Source organism: Prionailurus viverrinus, chromosome C1 (assembly GCF_022837055.1).
Source record: "Prionailurus viverrinus isolate Anna chromosome C1, UM_Priviv_1.0, whole genome shotgun sequence".
Classification (NCBI taxonomy): Eukaryota; Metazoa; Chordata; class Mammalia; order Carnivora; family Felidae; genus Prionailurus; species Prionailurus viverrinus.
The window spans coordinates 29,623,552-29,648,234 of NC_062568.1; the positions used below are offsets into that span (position 1 = coordinate 29,623,552).

At 38.0% G+C, this 24,683-nt stretch overlaps 1 protein-coding gene across 7 annotated transcripts in view; it reads left to right on the forward strand.

The window, feature by feature from the left end:
* Positions 1 to 24,683, forward strand: part of HYCC2 (hyccin PI4KA lipid kinase complex subunit 2) — a 91,445-nt gene that overhangs the window by 4,827 nt on the left and 61,935 nt on the right. Inside the window, exon 1 of one of the 7 annotated variants that reach the window (XM_047870074.1) lies at positions 17,794 to 17,813. The exons of the other annotated variants lie outside the window; for them this stretch is intronic. The gene's annotated coding sequence lies outside the window, so the exon portion shown is untranslated. Of the gene's footprint in view, positions 1 to 17,793; positions 17,814 to 24,683 lie in introns of those variants that run through there. 7 annotated transcript variants of the gene reach the window in all.

Below are 24,683 nucleotides of genomic sequence, written 5' to 3' on the forward strand. Positions count from 1 at the left end.
CACATATTTTGGGAACTTACTGTGAGTCTATTTCAAAATAAAAAAATTTTGAAGGGTAATTACAAAGATTAAATGAGGAAATATAAGTAAGGTTCTTATTACAGTACTTGGTGCATCATAAATACACAATAAATATAATAGTAGTAGCAGCAGCAGTAATGATAGTTCAGGCCTCTCACCTCTTTCTAGGCCTTTCACTAGGACTATTCCAACAGTCTTATGGGTCACCCTGGCTTCAGTCTTTTCTCGCTCCAGTCCATTCTACAGTGCAACCAGAGTACTCTTTCTGAAGTGCCCATCACATATTACTTGTGTACCACATGCATAATCCTTTAATGGTTCCCTGTTGTACTTTCATACATTAATTTCATTTTTTTAATGTTTATTTATTTTTGAGAGATAGAGCATGAGCGGGGGAGGGGCAGAGAGAGAGGGGGAGACAGAATCAGAAGCAGGCTTCAGGCTCTGAGCTGTCAGCATAGTCTGACATGGGGCTCGAACTTGTGAACCACAGATCATGACCTGAGCCGAAGTTGGATGCTTAACAGACTAAGCCATCCAGGCACCATAATTTTATTTTTTTTAAATCATAGTGGAATGAAGCATTGGAGTCAGCATGACCTTCAGAATACTACAATAGGTGAATTAAAGATAAAAACAAAAATCTTGAGTGATTTTTCTCATCTTTAAGGTACTATTTTAAGTATTGTTACTTTAAAGTTTTGTTTTTATATTGGTGCCTAACCCACTGTGCCAAAACCTAATGACTGAGGGCAAAGAGATTGATAATTTTTCATCATTCTGTAGGTTTACTGAGCAGTACCTCTGTTGGTTTCACTGGACTCTCATGTAGTTGAAACTGCCTGGAGAACTGACTGAGTTGGAAGGTCCAAGGTGTCCTCACTCGCATGTTTGCACTTGGTGCTGGCTGTCCATTAAAGTCCTTCAGTCTTCTCAGTATGGCTTCTCATTCTCTAGTAGGCTAGTCTGGCATCCTTACATGGCATTTTCAGGGCAGCATTCTAAAACAGTGAAGGTGGAAGCTGCAGGGCTGCAAGCCCTCTTTGGGGCTTAGGCTTCACAACTTTCATAATGTTCCTTCCAAAAGCAACTCACCAAGCTAGCCTAAATTCAGGGGAATGGAGAAATAGAAGAAGACCTCTGTCACAGTCAGTTTGAGCTGCTATAACCAAATACCATAAACTAGGCGGCCTAAACAACAAACATTTATTTCTCCCAATTCTGGAAGCTGGGAAGTACAAGGTCAATGTACCAGCAAGTTGTGTTTCTACTGACAGCACACTTCCTGGTTCAGAAATGGCTGTCCTCTTATTGTGTTATCACATGGCAAAAGTGGGAGAGAGCTGTCTGGGGTCTCTTGTATAAGTGTATTTATCCCACTTATGAGGGCTCTACCTTCATGACTTAATCACTTCCCAAAGGCCCCACCTTCTGATACTGTTACATTAGGGGTTAGTATTTCATTATATGAATTTTGGGGAGACATATTCAGTCTATTAACAGTAATCTACAGAGAGATCAGATTATTTTCCATTTTCTTAATGTAAGGATAAAAAACACTCCCCCAAAATGACATATTTGCTAAGAACTGTGAAAAGTTTTGCTGAGACTTAACAAGTAAAAATAAAAATACAAGTACAAAAGATGTTAAATGGCAATCCAGGTAAGGCAGGTTCAAAATCTTTGTGAAATAGAATAGTTTGCATAATATGTGAGGAAATCAACCTTATTTGATTGTTATGCTTACAACAACAGCATTACTTGGGAACTTGAAGAAGGTTAATCTGTAGAAAAGTCACTGATATATTTTTTATACGAACAGCTTTTATTATTGTCTTTTTTTTTAATTAAAAAAAATTTTTTAACGTTTATTTACTTTTGAGACAGAGAGAGACAGAGCATGAACAGGGGAGGGTCAGAGAGAGAGGGAGACACAGAATCTGAAACAGGCTCCAGGGACCTGAGCCGAAGACAGACGCTTAACCGACTGAGCCACCCAGGCGTCCCTTATTATTGTCTTTTAAAGTTTGTTTATTTTGAGAGAGAGTGAGAGAAGGAGAGAACCAACAGAGGCGGGGCAGACAGAGGAGGGAGATAGGATCCAAAGCAGGCTCTGCACTGACAGCAGAGAGCATGATGCGGGGCTTGAATTCACCAACTGTGAGATCATGACCTGAGCCAAAGTCAGATGCTTAACTGACTGAGCCACCCAGGCACCCCTATTCAAACAGCTTTTAAACAGCTGATTTAACATCTTTCATCAAAATGTTTATTTTTTCTTCTTATTTTCATATAATTTGGTCTTGCCAGTCACAGTTTTATAAGCCACAGTACTGTTCTAGAACATAACTCCCAAATGTTGGCAAGAAGTTATAGTACAGTATTATGAAATCTTGTCACTGTATCACACTACTATAAACACCCCTCCAGCTGAACTATAATAGTGCTGTACCTTCACAGAGTACAGGCTCTTTGTTTAGTCTTCCTTCCTACTCTACCCCCTATTTCAGTGGAAATATTTTATGTTTTATCATCATTAAATTGAAGCATAGCTAAGATGGCTGTTGGCATCTTAGATCACAGATTTGTTGCTTGGAGTCTCTTTTTTACCTTATCAGTAAGCAATTGTGTTTGGCTGCTAGAAACAAGAAATAACCATTGCTTAAACGGGATAGTAGTTCATCTCTTTGTCTTGTGGAAAAAAATCAGAAACTTGAAGAAAAAGGTGGAGAACAAAGGGGGCACACTTCTCATCTTCTAAGAAATCTTTCTAGGGGTACCTGAGTGGCTCAGTCAGTTGAGCATCCGACTTTGACTCAGGTCACGTTGGGCTCTGTGCTGACAGCATGGAGCCTGCTTCAGATTCTCTCTCTCCCTCTGTCTCTGCCCCCCCCCCCACTCATGCTTTCTCTCCCCAAAATAAATATTGAAAAAAAAAAAAAGAAAGAAATCTTTCTAGAATTACCCACACACTATTTCTTCTGATTTCATTTACCAGAACTTAGTCATTTGGCTATAAGTGAGGTTCTGAAATGGCTTTTAGCTGAACATGTAGACCAAATCAATGGGGATAGGGGTAGGCATCTATATTGGGTGGGAACTAATAGTCTCTGCCATATTTGCTTCCTGTCTTCTCTGCTGATTCTGCTGCTGACTGCCCATTTGTTGCTGTTAAGTCATCCATCCACTAGACGTGAATTAAGTGCTAACTGTGCTCTGGCCTGGAACTGGAAATACAAACACAGCTGAGGAATGTTCCCTGTCCTAGAGAAGCCAAGAGTTTAATAATAGGACTAATAAACTTGTATACAGGTTTCTGGGAATGGAAAGTATTAAGTACTGTGTGCTATTAGGACTAGTTACCACCGTCATTCTGTGTACCATATCAATTTCCAAGAGCCTTAAGATGGAGAGGGAGAGATGACTCCTTTCAAAGAGCAATATTAATGGGAAGAAATCAGTTGTTCTCTGCTTCCTAAGAAGAAGGAATGAAGGCCGTTTCCCTTCCCTAAAGGCTAGAGAAAGAGGTCCTAAAAGAATCACTCTTGATGTTTTGTGTGCTTTTAAGAAGAGAGACTGTTGTTGCAAATAGCTTCCCCCCCCCCCCCAGTGTAGAGCAGAAGGTCTTTAACCAGAAAAACATGGCATGAAGTAATGATGAGTATAAATGATATTTTGATGTCTGCAATAACTGTAATTTGATATGAAACTACCTGTGATATCTGTTGGTGACCAAGACACAGAAAATACTATGGATTTTTTTTGTTTTGTTTTTGTTTTGCCTACCATTAGTAATCAAATGAAATGATAAATGTTAGGTAGAGATTAATAAAAAGAATGATATAATTCTTTTCCTATCAAAGTTTATGAGTTTTGTTTACAGATTCCTGGCAGTCTGTGGACTCTAGATTGAGGATTTGTGAGTGAGGGGGAAAGAAGGGGCTCTGAATGGATACAGGGTTGTATGCTAAGAAGGACTTTAAAGAAGAAGTGACTGGGGCGCCTTAGTGGCTCAGTCAGTTGAGCGGTCGGCTCAGGTCATAATCTCACGGGTTCGTGAGTTTGGGCCCACATTAGGCTCTGTCTGTGCTGACGGCTCAGAGTCTGGAGCCTGCTTCTGATTCTGTGTCTCCCTCTCTCTCTGCCGCTTCCCCCACTCGTTCTCACTCTCTCTCAAAAATAAATAAACATTAGAAATTTAAAAAAAAGAATAAAGAGGAAGTGACTGCTGATCTGAGTCTTGAAAGAGTAAGGTGGTTATGCTAGAGGGTAGTTGAAAGGCATTCAAGAGAGGAGGAGGGTCGCTAGTAAATACATGGAAGTGTAAGGTAGCCTGGCATGTCATGGAGTTGTAGGTAAACAGTGGTGAGGGGCATCTGTGTTGAGCCAAGGTAATTTCTATTCCTGCTGACAAGGCCATTTTGTTCATGAGCATATTGAGCAAGTACTGATGACAGAGCCCATGTAGCCAAACCTTAGATATGTACCTCTGGTCATCTCTCTCTTCAGGCATAGGGAACAACCACCTTGTGATACAACTACTTGTATATCTGCCTCCTGGGAGGATTTCCCTTTTCTGCTGTGTTTCAAGGCCACCTCTGTTAGGGGTAATGCCAATGTCATATGGAACCATGTTTAAACCAGGCCTGACTTCTTTCTTTTTTTATCATAGGGAACTCTGCAGGTTCATAGATTTAGTGAAGTGTATGCCATGGATGTTTGAGCCATTTGTTTTTAAGGCTTATTTGTGCTTTGGGGGCCTGTGCTAACCTCATCGTATATATAACATTTTGTAGTCATAGGATCAGTTTCTTTTTTTTTTTTTTCCTCTTTTTTTTTAAAGTCAGGATCAGCTTCTTATGTAGTGGTAATAACCAATCTTCAAATAATGGCTTAAAATTAAAAAAAAAAAGATTTGTTTATTTTCATGTAAAATTCTGCAAGCCTGGGTGACTATAGGGCAGCTATTATCTATATGATAGATCACCATTGCATCTTTATATTTATTTCTGCTCTGTAATCATAGTGGCAAGGGAAGAACACGTTGGAGAGTGCATATTGGCAATTAAATGCTTCCAGAGGAGTCATTTCTGCTTGTTGTTCAAAGCAAGTTATGAGGTCACATTTGACTTAAATAAGGTAGAGAACTATCATCTTGTGCACTGAAGGATAGAAATAGCTGTCTGATACAGTATCACTTCCACTTAATGATGGATTGCTGCTAGTACATTCAACTGGTGGGTTAGAACACCCAGTTCTTAAGGGTAGATCAGGTCACATGGTCACTTGTGCCCCATGGTCATTCTTTAAGCAGGACCCAAAAACCAAGCAAGGAGCTGTTTCTCAAAAGTAGCATAATCATCTACAGCAGAGGACACAGCTTTATTCTAAAGCAGTGATTCTCAACCCGGGGCAGTATTGCTTCCTAGGGGATATTTGGCAATGTTTGAAGACATTTTGTTTATCATAATTTGGAGGGGAGTGCTACTGGTATCTAGTGGGGAGAGGCCAGGGATACTGCTAAACATCCTACCATGTACAAGACAGCTCCTTGCGGCGTTAGGAGTGACCAACGTGCTAATTGTGCTGAGGTTGAAAAACCCTGCTCTGTGTGGGGCTCTAGTTGTAGTGTGATTATCTTATCAGAGCCTACTGGTAACTTTATACAGCTGCTTTATCATCCACCACCGATACTTCAAACGCCACTGAGTTTGCTAGATCTTACTATCCAAATAACAAAGTATCTTGCACTGCCACACTGGCCTGCTACACTGCCTTTTCTGTCCTGGGCCCCATTTAAAACTGGCAGCTTTATGGGCTATTCAGGAAGTGGGGCAAAACAGCACTTTAAAATATGGTTTATTTTGTTTCCAGACTTTAAAGAGGTCCATATAGGACCATGTTTCTTTCTAAGTGGTGGTGGTGGGCTGATTCATGGCAGCCTGTCCTTCATTTTGAAGAGAATATCTTGGCATACTCTAGTACTACACCTCTAGGGACTTCTTCAAGGTCTCAGGTTCCTAAATTTTTGTGTGATTCTTCTACTCTCTGGCATGCCTGTATTTTTCCAAGGTATCTTACCAGGTAAAATAAGCACGATGTTCTCAGTGTAATGAACAAGTGAAATCCTGTGGGTTGGTGAGGTGTTCAAAGTTCTTGTAGTCTAGATTGATGAGACATGGCTTCACCACTTACTAGCCATGTGACCTTGTGACTAAGTGATGTAACCTGTCAGTGACTGCTTCTTCATCTATGAGATGGTGATAAGAACAGCACTGACCACATAGGGTTTTTATAAATAGTAGATGAATGTTTTTAAATGCTTAAGGGATGCCTAACTGGTTCAGTTGGTAGGGCATGTGACTCTTGATATTGGGGTTGTGAGTTTGAGCCTCATGTTGGGTGTAGAAATTACTTAAAATTTGGGGGCATCTGGATGGCTCAGTCTACTCTTGGTTTCAGCTCAGGTCATGATCCCAGGGTTGTGGGGTCACGCCCTGCATCAGGCTCTGTGCCGACCATGGAGCCTGCTTGAGATTCTCTCTCTCTCTCTCTCTCTCTCTCTCTCTCTCTCTCTCTCTCTCTCTTCCTCTGCCCCTCTCCCCCTCTCTTTCTCTTAAAATAAGATATAAAACAAAATCTTAAAATAAAAATGCTTAGAATAGTGCCTGGCATATAATGAATTCTATATAAGTATGAGCTAAAAAAAATAATACTGGTAATACAAAATCCTTATGGAGAAAATATAGATTGGCTATGTTTTTAACTTTAGCATAGGGAAGGAGTTTATTAAAAAACAAAAAGCATAATACTGTAAAGAAGAGTGACAGATAGGACTAGCTGTTTTCTTAATTTTTAAATATAAATTGTAAAGGTAAGTGGGGTGCCTGGGTGGCTCAGTCAGTTAAGTGTCCGACTCTTGGTTTTGGCTCAGGTCATGATATCAAGGTTCATGGTTTTGAGCCCCATGTCAGCCTCTGCACTGACACTGGGGAGCCTGCTTGGGATTCTCTCTCCCTCTCTCTGCCCCTCCCCTGCTTACATTCTCCATCTGTCTCAAAATAAACAAATAAACATTAAAAAAAATTTTAAGGATAACCTCCTTTGTATACCTTTTTTTTTTTTTTTTTTTTTTTTTTTTTTTTATTTTTTAAATTTTTTTTTTTTTCAACGTTTATTTATTTTTGGGACAGAGAGAGACAGAGCATGAACGGGGGAGGGGCAGAGAGAGAGGGAGACACAGAATCGGAAACAGGCTCCAGGCTCTGAGCCATCAGCCCAGAGCCTGACGCGGGGCTCGAACTCCCGGACCGTGAGATCGTGACCTGGCTGAAGTCGGACGCTTAACCGACTGCGCCACCCAGGCGCCCCTCCTTTGTATACCTTTAATTGTAATTAAAATTAGAAACAGTACATCTGTTTTCTAGTACTATTCAAAAAGGAATATTGGTCATGATTAGAAAGGAAGAAATATTTAGGCACTTAGATGCCTGCCCCTGCTCTATTCCCCTTTATCCAATTTTCTGTTTTTGCTTTTTACTGATTGTAGTTCTGGATTATAGTTTAAAATGATTAACTCAAATATTTTTTGCCTTCAGAAGAGCTTTTCCTGAACTTTGTCAGTTAACTAGGTAAGGAAGAGAATTGTTTAGAGGTAAGAATGTCATCAAATCCAGATACTTCTGCCTTCCTTGAGTCTTTAAATACCAACTACTTTAAACATTTATTTGGCATTTGAAAGATTTATTCTAAAATTCAGTGTAATTTCCTGGAATAAGTTGTATTTAAGGTATGCCCATCTTTAAATTTTTTTGTAATGTTTTATTTATTTTTGAGAGAGAGAGAATGAGTGCAGAAGGGGCAGAGAGAGAGGGAGACACAGAATCTGAAGTAGGATCCAGGCTCTGAGCTGTCAGCGCAGAACTTGATGCAGGGCTCGAACCCACAAACCATGAGATCGTGACCTGAGCCAAAGTCAGATGCTTAACCAAGTGAGCCACCCAGGTACCCCAAGGTATGCCCATCTTTAGCATACAGAATACAGTCTTTGAGTTATTATTTCCCATTGAAAGGAGCCAGGATTCCTTGGAGAAATGTTTGATCACCCTGGAACTTCTTGTCCCTTTAGGAAGTTAGAAGACTATCATCATTTACTAGGTTTATGTCAAAAGGGCTTTGGAGCAGTGTTGGGGGTTCCTATGACCACTCCCAAATTTCATGATTTGTTAGAATGACTCACAAGTCATTATATTCAGTTATACTTTATTACAGTTCAGTGATAAAAATCAGCAAAACAAAAGGCACATAAGGTGAAATCTGGAGGATACCAGGTGCAAGCTTGCAAGAATCCTCCCAGTGGAGTTGAACAGGATGTGCTAATCCCTCCAGTAATGAGTTGTGACAACATGTGCATCATGTTATCTACTAGGGAAGATATCTTGAGCCTAGATGTTCAGGGTTTTTATTGGGGGGTCAATCATACAGGCTATAGTTACTGAAGTTTCAGATCTCCTAAAGGAATGTTGATTTTACCATAATCACGTTTGTTTGTACAAACTACCTAGACAAACCAGTACAGTTGGATTCAAAACTCCAAGCATGCAAAACACTTTTATCAGAACTTTTTTTAATTTTTTTTTTTTTTTTGAAGGAGAGAGAGAGAGAGAGAGAGCATGAGTGGGGGAGGAGCAGTGAGAGAGGGAGACACAGAATTCAAAGCAGGCTCCACGCTCTATGCTGTCAGCACAGAGCCCGACGTGGGGCTTGAACTCACAAACCGTGAGATCATGGCCTGAGCCAAAGTCAGACACTCAACCAACTGAGCCACCCAGGCGCCCCAGGACTTATTATTTTTTTTAATCAGTGCATTTCAAGAGTTCATTTTCCAGGAGCCAGCTGTTACAGGTTGAGTCCTGTCGATCAAAAAGTTATGTTGAAGTCCTAACCCCCATTTACCTCAGTATTTGACCTTATTTGGAAATAGGGTCATTGCAAATGTAATCAGTTAAGATGAAGTAATACTGAAGGAGGGTTGACCTTTAATCCAGTATGACTGGTGTCCTTATAAGAAAAGAGACACAGACACAGTAAGAAGATAGCCATGTGACAACAGAGGCAGTGGTTGGAGTGCTATATCTACAAGCCAGGAAAAACCAAGGATTGCTGGCAACTCCAGAACCTGAAAAGGCAAGAAAAGATTCTCCCCATTTCAGAGGAAGTATGGCCCTGCCAACATCTTGATTTTACATTTCTGGCCTCCATCAGGATTGGGAGACAATAAATTTCTACTGTTTTAAGCCATGCAGTTTGTGGTAATTTGTTATGGAAGCCCTAGGAAAGTAATACTCTAGCCAGTGGCCACAAAAACAGACCCTTCTTGAGAATGTGCAGTGTTTGACCAGCCCAGGCTTGCTGAGTTAACTGATGCATTCACAGGAGCCAAGCATGAAAAAGCTTCCACAGGGCAAAGATGGAACAATTTGAGTATTAGAATAATAACTATTGTGGGTTGAAACATATCAAGTATATTGAGCCCATGAGTTTATAATGATATTTAAAGCAAAACTAATTAGCTACCAGTAGATGATGCTAGTTAACCAACTCATTTTGGAAATTGGTAACTAAAGGGAAAAAAGTTAAGCATTTATCTTATCTTAGAAAAATGCTACTACAAAGTAACCAAATACTAGATAAAGAGAAGTTTCTCTTTATAGAAGTATTCTAGGGGCGCCTGGGTGGCGCAGTCGGTTAAGCGTCCGACCTCAGCCAGGTCACAATCTCGCGGTCCGTGAGTTCGAGCCCCGCGTCGGGCTCTGGGCTGATGGCTCAGAGCCTGGAGCCTGTTTCCGATTCTGTGTCTCCCTCTCTCTCTGCCCCTCCCCCGTTCATGCTCTGTCTCTCTCTGTCCCAAAAATAAATAAACGTTGAAAAAAAAAAAAAAAGTATTCTAATTAAATGAAGAAAGAATAATAGGATTAGGTAATTATAACCATTGGGTAACCCCTAAAGATCCCTAAGCATTAATCACCAACAGCTGCTAACATCACAGAATATGACAATCAGACATTATGAACCTTTAGACAAGAGAACACAGCATCAACAGTCTTCCCCCAGCAAAAATGAATCTACTCTCGTCAAACTGCTATATCCAACCACAATTTTATAAGAACTACAGAAGATAGAGGAATATATTATATTATTAGGGTACAATCAGCGAAATCCAGGCATGTGGAAGATGATAAATAACTGTTTCTTCAACAGATAAATTACAAGATACACCCCTATAGCTTAAAAGAGATTTAAGAGACACATTATCCAATCCTGGTACGTAAACTTCATTTGGATACTGATTCAGTGTTTCAAAAAATTGACATAATTGTAAATTTGAATACCAACTGGATATTTGATTACGTTTAGGAATTACTTTAAAATTTCTTAGATGTTATGATATTGTGGTTATGTGTTTTAAAAAGCTCTTATCTTTTAGCAATATATACTAAAATATTTACAGTTAAAATGATAGCCTGAATTCGCTTCAAAATAAGTGGAGGAGACACTGGGGGAGTGTAATGAAAAAAGGTTGGCCATGACTTCATAATTATTGAAGCTCAATAATGGCTACCTGGAGGTTCATTATGCTAATTTCCCTACTTATGCATATGTTTAAAATTTTCTCTATTAATTAAAAAGGGACATATTCCCAAGCTGCTATAGTTGAGAAGTCAATAGAAAAACATAGGGAAAATTCCTAGGTGATGAAATTACATCAAACTGTATTTTTCTGAAGGATTTAATGATTTGTTCATTCTCCTTTGGAGTAAGTTACTTGCCGTTTTCTGGGAGTGGAAAAGTAATGAGCCTGGGAAAGAGGTTTGAGGTGAACAGAGATTAGTTACCTGTACGTTATCTTGATAATGCTTTGCCCAAATAACCCCCAGAATATAAAGTTATCAATTTCAGTTTTCATATTCTTTCTCTGCTATATTCTGTGCACTTTTGCCTCTCATTTTTGAGACCAGATCTCATTTAATTAATCTCAAGAAAAACATCTCTTTTCATGAAATTTGAAGTTGTTTCCTGGAGCCATTCAGTAAGATATAATCTAAAAAATCATTGAGGCACCTGGGTGGCTCAGTCAGTTAAGCATCCGACTTCGACTCAGGTCATGATCTGTTTGTGGGTTTGAGCCATGCGTCGGGCTCTGTGCTGACGGCTCAGAGCCTAAAGCCTGCTTCAGATTCTGTGTCTCCCTCTCTCTGACCCTCCTCTGTTCATGCTCTAGCTCTCTCTGTCTCAAAAATAAATAAACATTAAAAATAATGGGGGGGGGCACCTGGGTGGCTCAGTCAGTTGAGCGTCCGACTTCGGCTCAGGTCGTGAACTCACGGATCGTGAGTTCCAGCCCCGCATCGGGCTCTGTGCTGACGGCTCAGAGCCTGGAGCCTGCTTCAGATCCTGTGTCTCCTCTCTCTGTTGCTCCCCCGCTTGCACTCTGTCTCTGTCTCTCAAAAATAAAGATTAAAAAAAATTTTTTTTAAGATCTTCAACTATGCATTCAAGTTACACATCACATACTTAAATGGTTTTCAGCCATTTATTGTGTGTCTGGGTATGAATATTCTTGAGTTCATCCAAGCTGGAGTTTGTTGAGATTCTTGGATGTGTAGATAATGCTCTTCATTAAATTTGGGAAATCGTAGGCCATTAATTCTTCAAATACTATTTTCGCCTTTCTTTCTCCTCCATTTGGGTCCCCTTGTGCTTATGTTGATATGTTTAATGCTAACCCACAAGTCTAAGACTCTGTTCATTTTTCTCCATTCTTTTTTCATTATGTTCCTCAAACCAGATAATCCCAATTGATTTATCTTCAAGTTTACTGATTCTTCCTTCTGCAAGCTCAAATGTGATGTGCCTCTCTCGAGAGTTATTTATTTCAGCTATTATACTTTTCAACTCCAAATTTCTGGTACTTCAAAAACTTATCTCTATATTCTCTAATTGGAGAGATATCATTCTCTTATTCTCATTTAGTTCTTTACATGTGGTTCTTTTATCTTTGAACGTATTTGAAAGAAGTGATTTAAAGTTTTTGTTTAGTAAGTCTAACATTTGAGCTTCCTCAGGGATAGTTCTATTTACTGCTTTTTTTTCCACATGGCTTTTCCATTTTTTTTAAATGTTTGTTTATTTTGAGGGGGGGAGAGGCAGAGAGAGAGGGAGAGAGAATCCTAAGCAGGATCCACACTTCTTTTTTTTTTTTTTTTTTTTAGTTTTTTTTTTTTCAACGTTTATTTATTTTTGGGACAGAGAGAGACAGAGCATGAACGGGGGAGGGGCAGAGAGAGAGGGAGACACGGAATCAGAAACAGGCTCCAGGCTCTGAGCCATCAGCCCAGAGCCCGACGCGGGGCTCGAACTCCCGGACCGCAAGATCGTGACCTGGCTGAAGTCGGACGCTTAACCGACTGCGCCACCCAGGCGCCCCTCCACACTTCTTATATAAGTAATTTTGTTGATAATTCAGAAATTCTTCCTGATTGCTAGAGTTCTCTGTCCTGTAGCTTCCTTGTGGGAAGCAAATACATCTCTTCTTCAGTTGATGCTTGCTTACTCTTTTCTTGGCTCCTGTGTATTCAAAGGAGCCTCCAGCTTCTTTCTGTGGTCAGTGTCTCTGACAGTGTTCTCTCTCTCTTCCATGTGATGCATCTCTGATCCATAGTGAGCATTTGCATGATCTTCACTGACACAGTATCGAAGTGCTCATTCCAACATATCAATAAGCCTTTTTCACTCTGACATCCTGGAGTCATTAGCTAGCCCATCTCTTGCCCTTTAGGTTTCTTAAATGTGAATCACACCAGTCTAATGTATTCTTCAAGCTGCTGGTAACATACGTCAAGATCTCTGAGTAATAGCCCTGAAGTTCCTTCTTTTTGGACATGGGTTCAAGAGGTAATACTATTGGTATCTACTCCTTGGGGAAGGATGAGACACATGGCATTTCAGTAACACTTTCCAAAAAGTACTCTCCAGTATAGTTCTCCAGGAACTTCTAAAAACTTTTGTATTTTGGCTTAAGGATTAAGATGTGTGGAAATGGATTGAAATCCTCTCCCTTGCAAACACTACATTGATTCTCTCACGCCTCATCTTTAGTTTTTAGAAGTTTTATTATAATGTATCTAGGTGGTGATTTGTTTTGATGGGAGGATATTCATCCTGCTTAGGATTCTCTGAGCTTCTTGGATCTGTGGTTTGATGTTTTTCATTGTATTTTAGAAAATTCCCAGCCATATTCCCTCATGTTTCTTTTATCCTATTCTCTCTTTTCTCTTTCTGGGACTTCAAATAAAACTATGTTAGGCAATTTGATACTGTCCCACAGTTCTTGGATGACCTGTAAATTTTTCCTTACTCTGTTATTTCTTTTTGTGTTTCATGTTTAATAATTTTTTGGACTTATTTTTAAGTTTATTCCTTCCTAAACTGTATTGGAATCCCCTGATAAGCCTGGAAAAGGAATTCTTTATCTTTGAATCATTGTTGTTGGTTTTTTCTCCCCCTACCATTTCCATTTGATTTTTTCTTACAGTTTCCATTACTCTATTGTAATTACCTATCTACTCATGCATATTGTCCAACTTTTTAATAGACCCCTTAATATATTCTAGTCATGCTGGAGTGCCTGTCTGGTAGTTCTAAACTGTGGGTTATTTCTTAGCCTGGTCCTGTTGATTGCTTTCTATCTTGAGTATAGGTGGTTGTTTTTATGTCTTGAAATTTTTTCTTGAATGCCAGATACTTTGTGTAGAATAGTAGAGACAGTTAACTTGTATTTATGCCCCCAAAATGAGCACTTTTCTATATGGTCATTAGTGTGTGTGTGGGTAGGTTTAGTCAACCTGCTCAGGAGTTGAGCTGGGTTTGGGTCTGTTGCTACCGTCATTACCTTCAGTGCTTCAAAGTTTTCTGATGGTATGTTGGTATTGGTTTGTGTTAACGTGTGGACTTAGTTCTCAGAGGGTTTTCTTTAGTATTCATACTTCCCCCTCAACTTTCAGCCATGCCCGTCCACCTGTAACACAGAGGGGGCTGGTCTTTCACATTTGGGTGATAAGGAGATTTTTTAAACTGCAAATTCTATTTTTAAAATGGATACAGGAGTATTCATATTATCTCTTTCTTCAGTGAGTTTTGGTGATATGTTTCTTGTAAGAAATTTGTCCATGTCAACTAAGTTGTTCAGTGTATTGGCATAAAGTTTATAAGGATTCTTTTATTTTTTCTTAATATCTGTAGAAAATAACAATAAGAAATTAATGAGAAAACAATCATGTATTTATCTTTGTAAATGCCATTTATGATATTCTTCAATCCTTTGTATAAATCCCTATTTCTATCTGGTTTTCTTTCCTTCTCTTCAAAGGGCATTTCTTATAGTGCTTTTATAAAACTGAAAAAGTCTTTTTTTTTTTTTTTGCCTTTGTTTTTGAGAGATATTTTTGGTTTATAGAATTCTTGGTTGACAGATTTTTTTTTCTTTTGGCATTTTAAAGATAATGCTTCATTGTCTTCTGTCTTGCATCTTTTCTGTCATGCTTATCTTTGAGTCTCTGTGCATAATGTGTCTCTTTCCTCCCTTCAGTTGTTTTAAGATGTTCTCTTTATCACTAGTTTTGAGCAATTTAATTATAATGTGCTTTGGTGTGGTTTTCTTCATATGTCTTGTCTTGGGTTTCATTGAACTTCTTGGAACTGTAGGTTAATAGTTTTTATCCAATTTAGAAAAATTTAGAAAATTTTTTCATCATTGCTTCTTTCAAAAATAAGTTTTTTTTATCCCTTTTCTTCTCTCTTTTCTCCTTTGGGGAATCCAGTTACAAGTATTGTAGGCTGCTTGAAAATTGTCCCACAGCTCACTAGTGCTTTGTTTTAATTCTCTTTCCTCTGTTTCATTTTGACTAGTGTCTGTTGCTGTGTCTTCAAGTTCACTAATTTTTTTTTTCTGCAATGTCTACTGTGCCATTTTTCCTATTCAGTGTAATTTTTACCTTGTTATGGCTTTTATTTTTAGAACTTTGAGTTAGGCCTTTTAAAAAAAATCTATGACTCGGGGCGCCTGGGTGGCGCAGTCGGTTAAGCATCCGACCTCAGCCAGGTCACAATCTCGCGGTCCGTGAGTTCGAGCCCCGCGTCGGGCTCTGGGCTGATGGCTCAGAGCCTGGAGCCTGTTTCAGATTCTGTGTCTCCCTCTCTCTCTGCCCCTCCCCCGTTCATGCTCTGTCTCTCTCTGCCCCAAAAATAAAATAAAACGTTGAAAAAAAAAATTAAAAAAAAAAATCTATGACTCTACTTAATGGTTTGAATATTTATTGTTTTAAAGTTTTTGCTTATTGTAACATTACTTAATTTTGGGTGAGTTTTGATCAATTTTTCTCTTCATTTTGGATCTCGTTTTTCTGATTCTTTGCATTCTTGGTAGTTTTTTTTATTGGATGTTTGAGACTGTGAGTTTTACCTTGGGGTGTTCTGGATATTTTTGTATTGCTATAAATATTTTTTAGAACTTCCCTGGGATATAAAAGTATTGGCAAACAATGATTCTTCCAGGTTTTGATAACAAGATTTATTAAGCACTACTAGAGCTTTGTTCAGTAAAAGGCTAATTATTCTCCATTATTTACAAAGGACTCTCATGTACTTTACCCGATTTTCAACCTGGTTGGTGAGAGTAGGTTCTATTGCTGGCTCTGCATGAATTCTGGGCATTGCTACTTCTAATTCTTTAGGCATTTCTTTCCCTGACTTCTTCCCTTTCCCTGGCTCACACACATATGTGCCGATCAATTCTCATCTGACTACGAGAAGAGAACCTTCTACAGATAGCTAGAGTTCTTTCTCTGTGCTGCTCTTTCCTTACTCTATCCTACAAACTCTAATACCTTGATCAGCCTGGACTCTCAGCTCTACCTCCTTAACTCAGGAAGTCAGCCAGGTTCCACCTGCTTTTTCCTTCCTTAAAATGCAGCCTGGAAACTCTCCCAAGGAAGGAAAATGGACAACTTCATTGTTCTTCATTATGTGTGCCCAGTGCCTTGAAAAATGATGTTTATAATCCTCCCCACCTTTTGATTATGTCAGGCAAGAGAGTAAATTCATTTCCTAACACTGTCTTCTCTAGAAATAGCCTTTCTCTCATCACTTTTCTTTTTTCCCTCATTACGAGGATCATGACTGAGGGTAAGTATATTGTCTCTCATCCTAGTCTAACCTCAGTCTTAGGCTTGCCTTTTGTTTAGGAAGTCACAGTTTTCTTGCCCCAACCCTTACCCCCAAACAGTCATAGACCTGTCCCTAGGTATTGGGCATATGTATTGCTGATATCTTTTTCTAGCCTTTGGCTTGACTTGTCACTCATTCTGTCTTTTCATGACAGATTTAATACAATACAATTAATGTATTTTTCATTGTTGTTATAGTGCTTTTTTTTATTGCTAGTTGGGCTGCTTCAAAGACACAAAGATGGTTTGCTATGGTTTTTTTGTTTGTTTGTTTTGTTTCGTATACTTCGTATACATTTAGATCTGTGTTCTACTTGGGACGTAATTTTGTGAATTGTGTAAGTTTAGAGATCATGGTACATTATTTTCCATAGTGATGTGATATCCAGTTGACCTAGCATCTTTTATTTAAAAGACTGTCTTTTGGGGCAGAGGATCTGAATAGACATTTTCCCAAAGAAGACTTACAGACAGCCAGTGGGTACATGCAAAGATGCCCACCTTCACTAGTTATCAGGGAAATGCAAATCAAAACTACAGTGAGGTATTCTCACACCTGTTTGAATGGCTGTTATCAGAAAGATAAGTAACAAGTGTTGGCAAGGATTTGGAGAAAAGGGAACTCTGCACTGTTGGTGGGAATGTAAATTGGCACAAGCACTGTGGAAACAGGTATGGAGTTTCCTCAAAAAATAAAAAAAATTGAACTACCATATGATCCAAGAATTCCACTTCTGGGTACTTATTCAAAGAAAACACAACAAGAACCTAAAAAGATACCTGCACCCCCATGTTCATTACAACTTTATTTATAATACCAAGATATGGAAACAACCTACTGTCAATGGATGCATGGATAAAGAACATGAGGTAGATAGATAGATAGGTATAGATACACATATGGATATGGATATAGATATAGATATGATATAGATATAGATACAGACAGACATAGATATACAATTGACAATTTGGGGTTAGGGGCATTGACACCCTGCACATTCAAAAATTTGTGTATAACTTGTGAATTCCCCAAAACTTTACTAATAGTCTCCTGTTGACCAGGAGCCTTACCAATAATATAGTTGATTAACATAGATTTTGTACATTATAGGTATTATATACTGTATTATAGTAAAGTAAGCTAGAGAAAAGAAAATTTTGAGAAAACAAGGAATAGAAAATACATTTTGCAGTATTTATCCACAAAATCTGTATGGAAGTAGACCTGTGCATTTCAAATCCATGTAGCTCAGGAGTCAATGGTATTGACGTCTTAACAATATTAAGCCTTCCATGACCATAGGATGAGTTTTCCTTTATTTATGTCTTTAGTTTCTTTAACCTATGTCTTGTAGCTTTCATTGTACAAGTCTTTAGCCTCATTGGTTAAGTTAATTTATAAGTATTTTATTCCTCTGGATACTATTGTAATAGAATTTTTTGGTAAATGGAATTTTTCCTTTTCAGACTGTCCATTCTTAGTGTACGGAAATGCAACTGATATTTGTGAGTTAACTTTGATTCTGCTACTTTTGGATATGTTTATAGTTCTTTTGGTGGAGTCTTTAGGGTTTTATACATTATATATACAAACATGGTTTTTGCTTTTTCCTTTCCAATTTGGATGCCTCTTATTTCTTTTTCTTGTATATTTACCCTGGCTAGAACTTCCAGTACTATGTTGAATAAAAGTGGTGAAAACAGACATCTTTGCCTTGTTCCTGATCTTAGAGAAAAAACTTTCAGTCTTTCAACCTTGTGTATGATGTTTTCTGGGATTTTCATGTACGGCCTTGATTATGTTAGGATAGATTCTTTCTATTTTTTTTTTTTTTACATTTTTTATTGAAAAAGGTGTTGAATTTTGTTACATGATTTTCTTGCATGAATTGAGATTATCATGTGGCATTTTTCCCTTCATTCTAGTAATTGGGTATATTACATTTTTTTTATGTTTGACTCATCCTTGCATTCCAGGAAAAAAGTTCTACTTGGTTATAGTGTATAATCCTTTTAATATGCTGCTGAATTCTGTTTGCAAGTATTTTGTTGAGGATTTTTGCATTGATGTTTATAAAAGATTTACAGATCTCTTGTTTTGTTGTGTCTTTGTCTGGCTTTGGTATCAGGGTAATATTGGCCTCATAGAATGAATTATGAAATATTCCCGCTTCTGTTTTTTCAGAAGTTTGGGAGGATTGGTATTAGTTCTTTAAATGTTTGGTGGAATTCATCAGTGAAGCCATCAGGTCCAGGGCTTTTCTTTATCAGAAGATATTTAACTGCTGATTAAATCACTTTACTAGTTATAGATCTATTCATATTTTCTGTTTCTCATGATTTAGACCTGGTAGTTTTTTTATTCCCAGAAATTTGTTGGTGTACAGTATTTCATAGAATTCTCTTATAACTCTTTTTATTTCTATAGAATCAGTAGTAATCTTCCCCTTTTCATTTCCAATTTTAGTATTTTGTGTTCTCTCTTTTTTCTTAGTCCATCTCACTAAACCTTGTCAATTTTCTTAATCTTTTCAAAGGACCAACTTTTGATTTTATTGCTTTTCTCTATTGTTTTTCTGTTCTTTATTTCATTTATCTCTGTTAATCTTTATTTTCTTTTTTCTAAGTAAACTCAGACTTCTATCATCAATGGATTTTTATTTATTTAAGATTTTAATTTTTTTAAATGTTTATTCATTTTTGAGCGAGAGAGAGAGAAAGAGAGAGAGAGAGAGAGAGAGAGAGAGAGAGAGAGAATCCAAAGCAGGCTTCAGGCTCCAAGCTGTCAGCACAGAGCCTGACACAGGGCTCGAATCCACAAACTGTGAAATCCTGACCTGAGCTGAAGTCAGACGCTTAACTGACTGAGCCATCCATGCACCCCAATTTTTGTTATTTTCATCCTTCTGCTAGCTTTGGGCTTATTTTTTCCTCCTTTTTCTAGTTTCTTTCTTTCTTTTTTTAAGTTTTCTTGTTTATTTGAGACAGAGGGAGCCCGAGCTTGCACGCATGCACGTGTGGGGGAGGAGCAGAGAGAGAGGGGGAAAGTCCCAAGCAAGGCTCCGTGGTATAAGCTCAACGGGGCTCAATCTTATGTCTGATGCTCAACCTACTGAGCCACTCAGGCGCCCCCTTTTCTAGTTCTTTAAGTTGTAAAGTTAGGTTGTTTTGATTTGAGAGCTTTTTTTGTTTTTTAATATAAGCATTTATAATTCTAAATTTCCTCCTTAGCATCACTATTGCTACATCTCATAAGTTTTGGTATATTGTGTGTTTACTTTCCTTTGTCTCTTAAGTATTTTGTAATTTATTTTGTGATTTCTTCTTTGGCCTTTTGGTTATTTTAAAATCTTTTGTTTAATTTTTACAATTTTATGGATATTCCCATTTTTCTTCTGTTCACTTCTGACTTACTCCTGTTATGATCCCAGAAGACACTATGTGTGATATCTGTTTTTCTTAAATTTATTGATATTTAATTTGTGTCCTAACATACGATCTGTATTGGAAAGTGGCCCAGTTGTACTTGAAGACTATATCAGCTTTTGCTGGGTAGAGTGTTCTGTATATGTGTGTTAGATCTGGTTGGATTATTGTGTTGCTTACATCCTCTGTTTCTCTAATTTCCTTTTGTCTGCTTGTTCTATCCATTATTGTGATGGGGTATTGAAGTCTCCAAATGTTATAAAACTGTTTCTCCCTTCAGTTCTGTCAGTTTTGCTTCAAATAATTTGATGGTGTGTCATTAGGCGCATAAATGTTTATAATTGTTACATCTTCTTGCTGTATTGAACCTTTTATTACATATAATGTCCTTTGTCTCTTTTTTGAATTAAAGTTTATTTTTCAGATATTAGTATAGCCATCTTTAATCTCTTTTAAGTTACCATTTGCACGGACTATCTTTTTCCATTCTTTTACTCTCTGTGTCTTTGGATTTCAAGTGAGTCTTTTATAGACAGCATATATTTGGATCATGCCTTTTTATCTGTCTTGCCAAACTCTTTTGAAGAGTTTAATCCATTCACATTTATAGTAATTACTGATAAAGAATTCTGTAGTTTTGCTATTTGTTTTCTACATATTTTATCTTTTTTTGTTCCATATTTCTGCATTGCTTTTGCATTTAGTTGATTGTTTTAGTGAAATGTTTAAATTTATTTCTCATTTCCTTTTGTGTATATTCTATAGCTGTTTTTGTGTGTATATGTGGTTATTGTGGAGATTGAATTTAATAACCTAAAGTTGTAACACTGTAATTTGAATTTGCACTAATTTAACTTCAATAACATAATAAATCTCTACTTCTTTACAGATCCCTTCCCACCCCTTTCAGTTGTTGATTGCATCTTTGTACATTGTATGCTCCAAAACATAAATAATTCTTTTAAATGCATTAGTCTTGATCTAGTTGACAGCAAAATAAATGTCAAGGTTGGTAACTATACATTACCTCACTGTGCAGTCGTGACAGTCTTTTTATGATACTCAGCATGGGACAGTCATAATTAAATTAACCTCAGTGCCTCTTAAGTGCATGGGACCTAAACGAAATAGTCATGTAAAACCCGTACCTTGAGCAGATTCAGCTTTCCTCCTAAACATCTTTTACAAATTAAGAAGTGTTTGCAAATAAATAAATGTATTAGTTTAAGTTATGTAGAAAACAAAATGTGGACATATATGCCAGTTACAATAATACTAGCTTTTAGACTAATAGTTGGTTCTTTTTAATGTATTAGTCTCCTAAATTGTGTAAAAAAATGGTTATAGGGACACCTGCGTGTCTCAGTCGGTTAAACATCCAACTTCAGCTCAGGTCATGATCTCACAGTTTGTGAGTTCGAGCCCCACATCGGGCTCTGTACTGACAGCTCAGAGCCTGGAGCCTGTTTTGGATTCTGTGTCTCCCTCTATCTCTGTCCCTCCCTCGCTCTCTCTCTCTCTCTCAAAAATAAGTAAATAAACATTTTTAGAAAATGGTTATAAATCATTGTTACAATAATATTAACTTATAATGGCCCATGTATTTGCCTTTGCTGAGATTTTTATTCCTTCACACAGCTTTGAGTTTATTGTCTAGTGTCTTTTTATTTCATTTTGTAGGATTCCCTTGAGCATCTCTTGTAAGACATGTCTAGTGGTAGTGAACTCTCCCTTAGCTTTTTTTTTTTTTTTTTTTAATCTGGGAATGTCTTATTTCTTGTCTCACTTTTGAAGAATAGTTTTGTCAGATGTAGGATTCTTGGCTGCCAGTTTTTTTTCTTTTAGCACTTAGAATATATCAGCCCACTGCCTTCTGGGCTTTAAAATTTCTTATGAGAAATCTGCTTATAGTCTTATTGAGGGTTCCTTTGTATCTGAGCTCACTTCTGTCTTACTGTTTTCAAGATCCTCTTTGTCTTTCAACAGCTTGATTATAATGTGTCTCAGTGTGGGTCTCTTTGAGTTCCTCTTACTTGGAGTTCACTGGACTTCCTGGATGTTTATATTCATGTCTTTCATCAAATTTGGGATGTTTTCAGCCATTATTTCTTTAAATATTTTCTTTACTGGGGTGCCTGGGTGGCTCAGTCAGTTGAGCATCTAACTCTTGATTTTGGCTCAGGTCACAATCCCAGGGTCATGGGATTAAGCCCCACATTGGTTCTGCTTAAGATTCTCTCCCCGCCCCCCTCCTCTCCCTATCCTCCCCTCTCCCCCTCCATCTCTCCCTTCTCTCCCCTCTCTCTTGCTCCTGTTCTCTCTCTCTAAAATTAAAAGTTTTTTTAAACAATGAATGAATGAATGAATACATACATGCATACATACATACATACATACATAAATATTTTCTCTACCTCTTTCCCTCTCTTCTCCTTATAGGACTTACACAATGCATATCTTGATCTACTTGTTGGTAGATAGGTCCCTTTGACCTCTGTTTATTTTCTTCAGTCTTTTTGTGTTTTTCAGACAGGATAATTTTCATTGTCCTACCTTGAAGTTTACTTTCTTTCTTCTGCCTACTCACATGTGCCTGTGTATCCCAGAAGTGAAATTTTCATTTCAGTTTTTGTATTTTTCAGCTGCAGAATTTTTTTTGGTTTTGTTTTAGTTTTTGTCTCTTTATATTTCCATTTTATTCATATCTCATTTTCTTAACTTTCTCCACATATTCCTTAGTTCCTTAAATACCTTTAAGACAGTTGTTTTAAAGCCTTTGTCTAATATATCTGCCATCAGGTCTTCTTCAGGAACAGTTTTTCTTTGAATGGGCCACTCTTCCCTGTTTCTTCACACACCTTGTGTGGTTTTTGTTGTTGTTGTTGAATGCTAGACATCTTAATATAACAATGTGAAACTCTGGAAATCAGATTTTTGTCCTTCCTTAGGGTTTTCCATCCTTTTTTGTCCCTCCCACCTTGTTTTTGTTTTTATTTTGTTGTTTGTTATAAGCTATCTCCATGCCAAGGGTCAGCCTAAGATGTAAACTTAATGTCTTTTCTGTGCACATTCTGGGCATGCATGATCACTTTCTATTTTTCCCTTCATATGCAGTTGTTTTTGTCTTGGTCTCCAATGTCTGGCTCCCAAAAGGGGAAAAAGAGAAAAATGGAGGTGGGGGGGGAATATGGGAACAGGCCATTAAGTCCCCTGGAAGTCACTTTAGTGAGAGGAGTGAGGCTTACAACAATGAGGGGAGATGGGACAACAATGGTTGCCCAGCTCTTTTTCTGTACCTCCATGATCAGAAGCAGCAGTCAGCAATCAGAGCACAAATATTTGATATTTGTTGGACAGAGTCCTATTTGCCCATCCTGGCTCCTGCAAGCTGCTATAGAAACATGTGCTTTGCTCCTTGCTATGTGGCTCAGGGTGGGGGATGGGTAGCTATTGCTGTGCTGAGAGCTGAAATTGACCAAAATTAATCACAATTAAAATAAAAACCACAGGTCTTTCCATGGAAGTTTTAAGCATTCAGTAGACTTCAGAGTTCCAAAACAGATTCTGCAGGTATGATTGTTGTCTAGATGCTGATAGACTCCTGGTGCTCTTAACTCTGTCATCTTCCCAGAGTCCTCTCCTCCACCTTAATACTTTAAAGTTTTTTTTTTTAATGTTTATTTATTTTGAGAGAGAGTCCATGTACATGTGCGTGTGTACTGGGGAGGGGCAGGCAGAGAGAGAGGGAAAGGGAGAAAAAAAAAAACCCAAGCAGGCTCTCCATTGTCAGCCCAGAACCCAACATGGGGCTCCATCGAACACATGAACCGAGAGCTCATGATCTGAGCTGAAACCAAGACTCGAATGCTTAACCCAACTGAACACCCAGGTGTTCCTCCTCCACCTTAGTTTTTAAAACAAGCATCATGCTTGATTTTTTTTTTAAGTTGATTTATTTATTTTGAGAGAGACAGAGACAGCATGAGTGGGGGAGGAGCAGAGAGAGAGGAAGACAGAGAATCCCAAGCAGGTTCCATACCGTCAGCACAGAGGCCAGTCAGGGGGCTTGAACTCATGAAACTGTAAGATCATGACCTGAGCCAAAGTCAGATGCTTTAACTGACTGAGCCACCTAGGTGCCTCTACCTTAATTTTTAAAGGATATTTTTGCTGGTTATGTAAAGGATATTTACTATATTCTAGATTGGCAGTTATTTTCTTTTGTCCTTTTAACTATCATTCTGTTATATACTGGTTTCTTTTGTTTTCATTGAGAAATTTGCTGTCAATCTTACTGTTTCTTTGAAGGTCAGCTGAATTTTTTTCTATGCTTTTTATATGAATTTTTTCTTTTTTCACTCATTCATTTTATAGTTTGATGATGATTTCCTGGGTATGGTGTTCTTTGAGTATATTCTGCTTGGAGTTGGCAGAGTGTCTTGAATCCCTGAATTGATTTCTTTCATCAGTTTTGTAAAACTGTTATTCTTTGAATATTGCTTATATCTGTTTCTGCTCTTGTCTGGAACCTTGATTGTATGTATATTGACATTTTGAGCATATCTTCCATTTATCTTAAGCCTTTCCTCCAACTTTTCCCCTCTCTTCTAGTCTTCTTTCTTCTTTCCTACTTTCTTTCTCATGTTATAGTTTGGTATTTTTTACTGACTTACCTTCTTTTTTTTTTTTTTTTTTTAACATTTATTTATTTTTGAGACAGAGAGAGACAGAGCATGAACGGGGGAGGGGCAGAGAGAGAGGGAGACACAGAATCGGAAACAGGCTCCAGGCTCTGAGCCATCAGAGCCCGACGCGGGGCTCGAACTTATGGACCGTGAGATCGTGACCTGAGCTGAAGTCGGACACTTAACCGACTGAGCCACCCAGGCGCCCTTACCTTCTAATCCTATGGTCTGCTGTGTCCAGTTTGCTATAAAACTAATATATTGA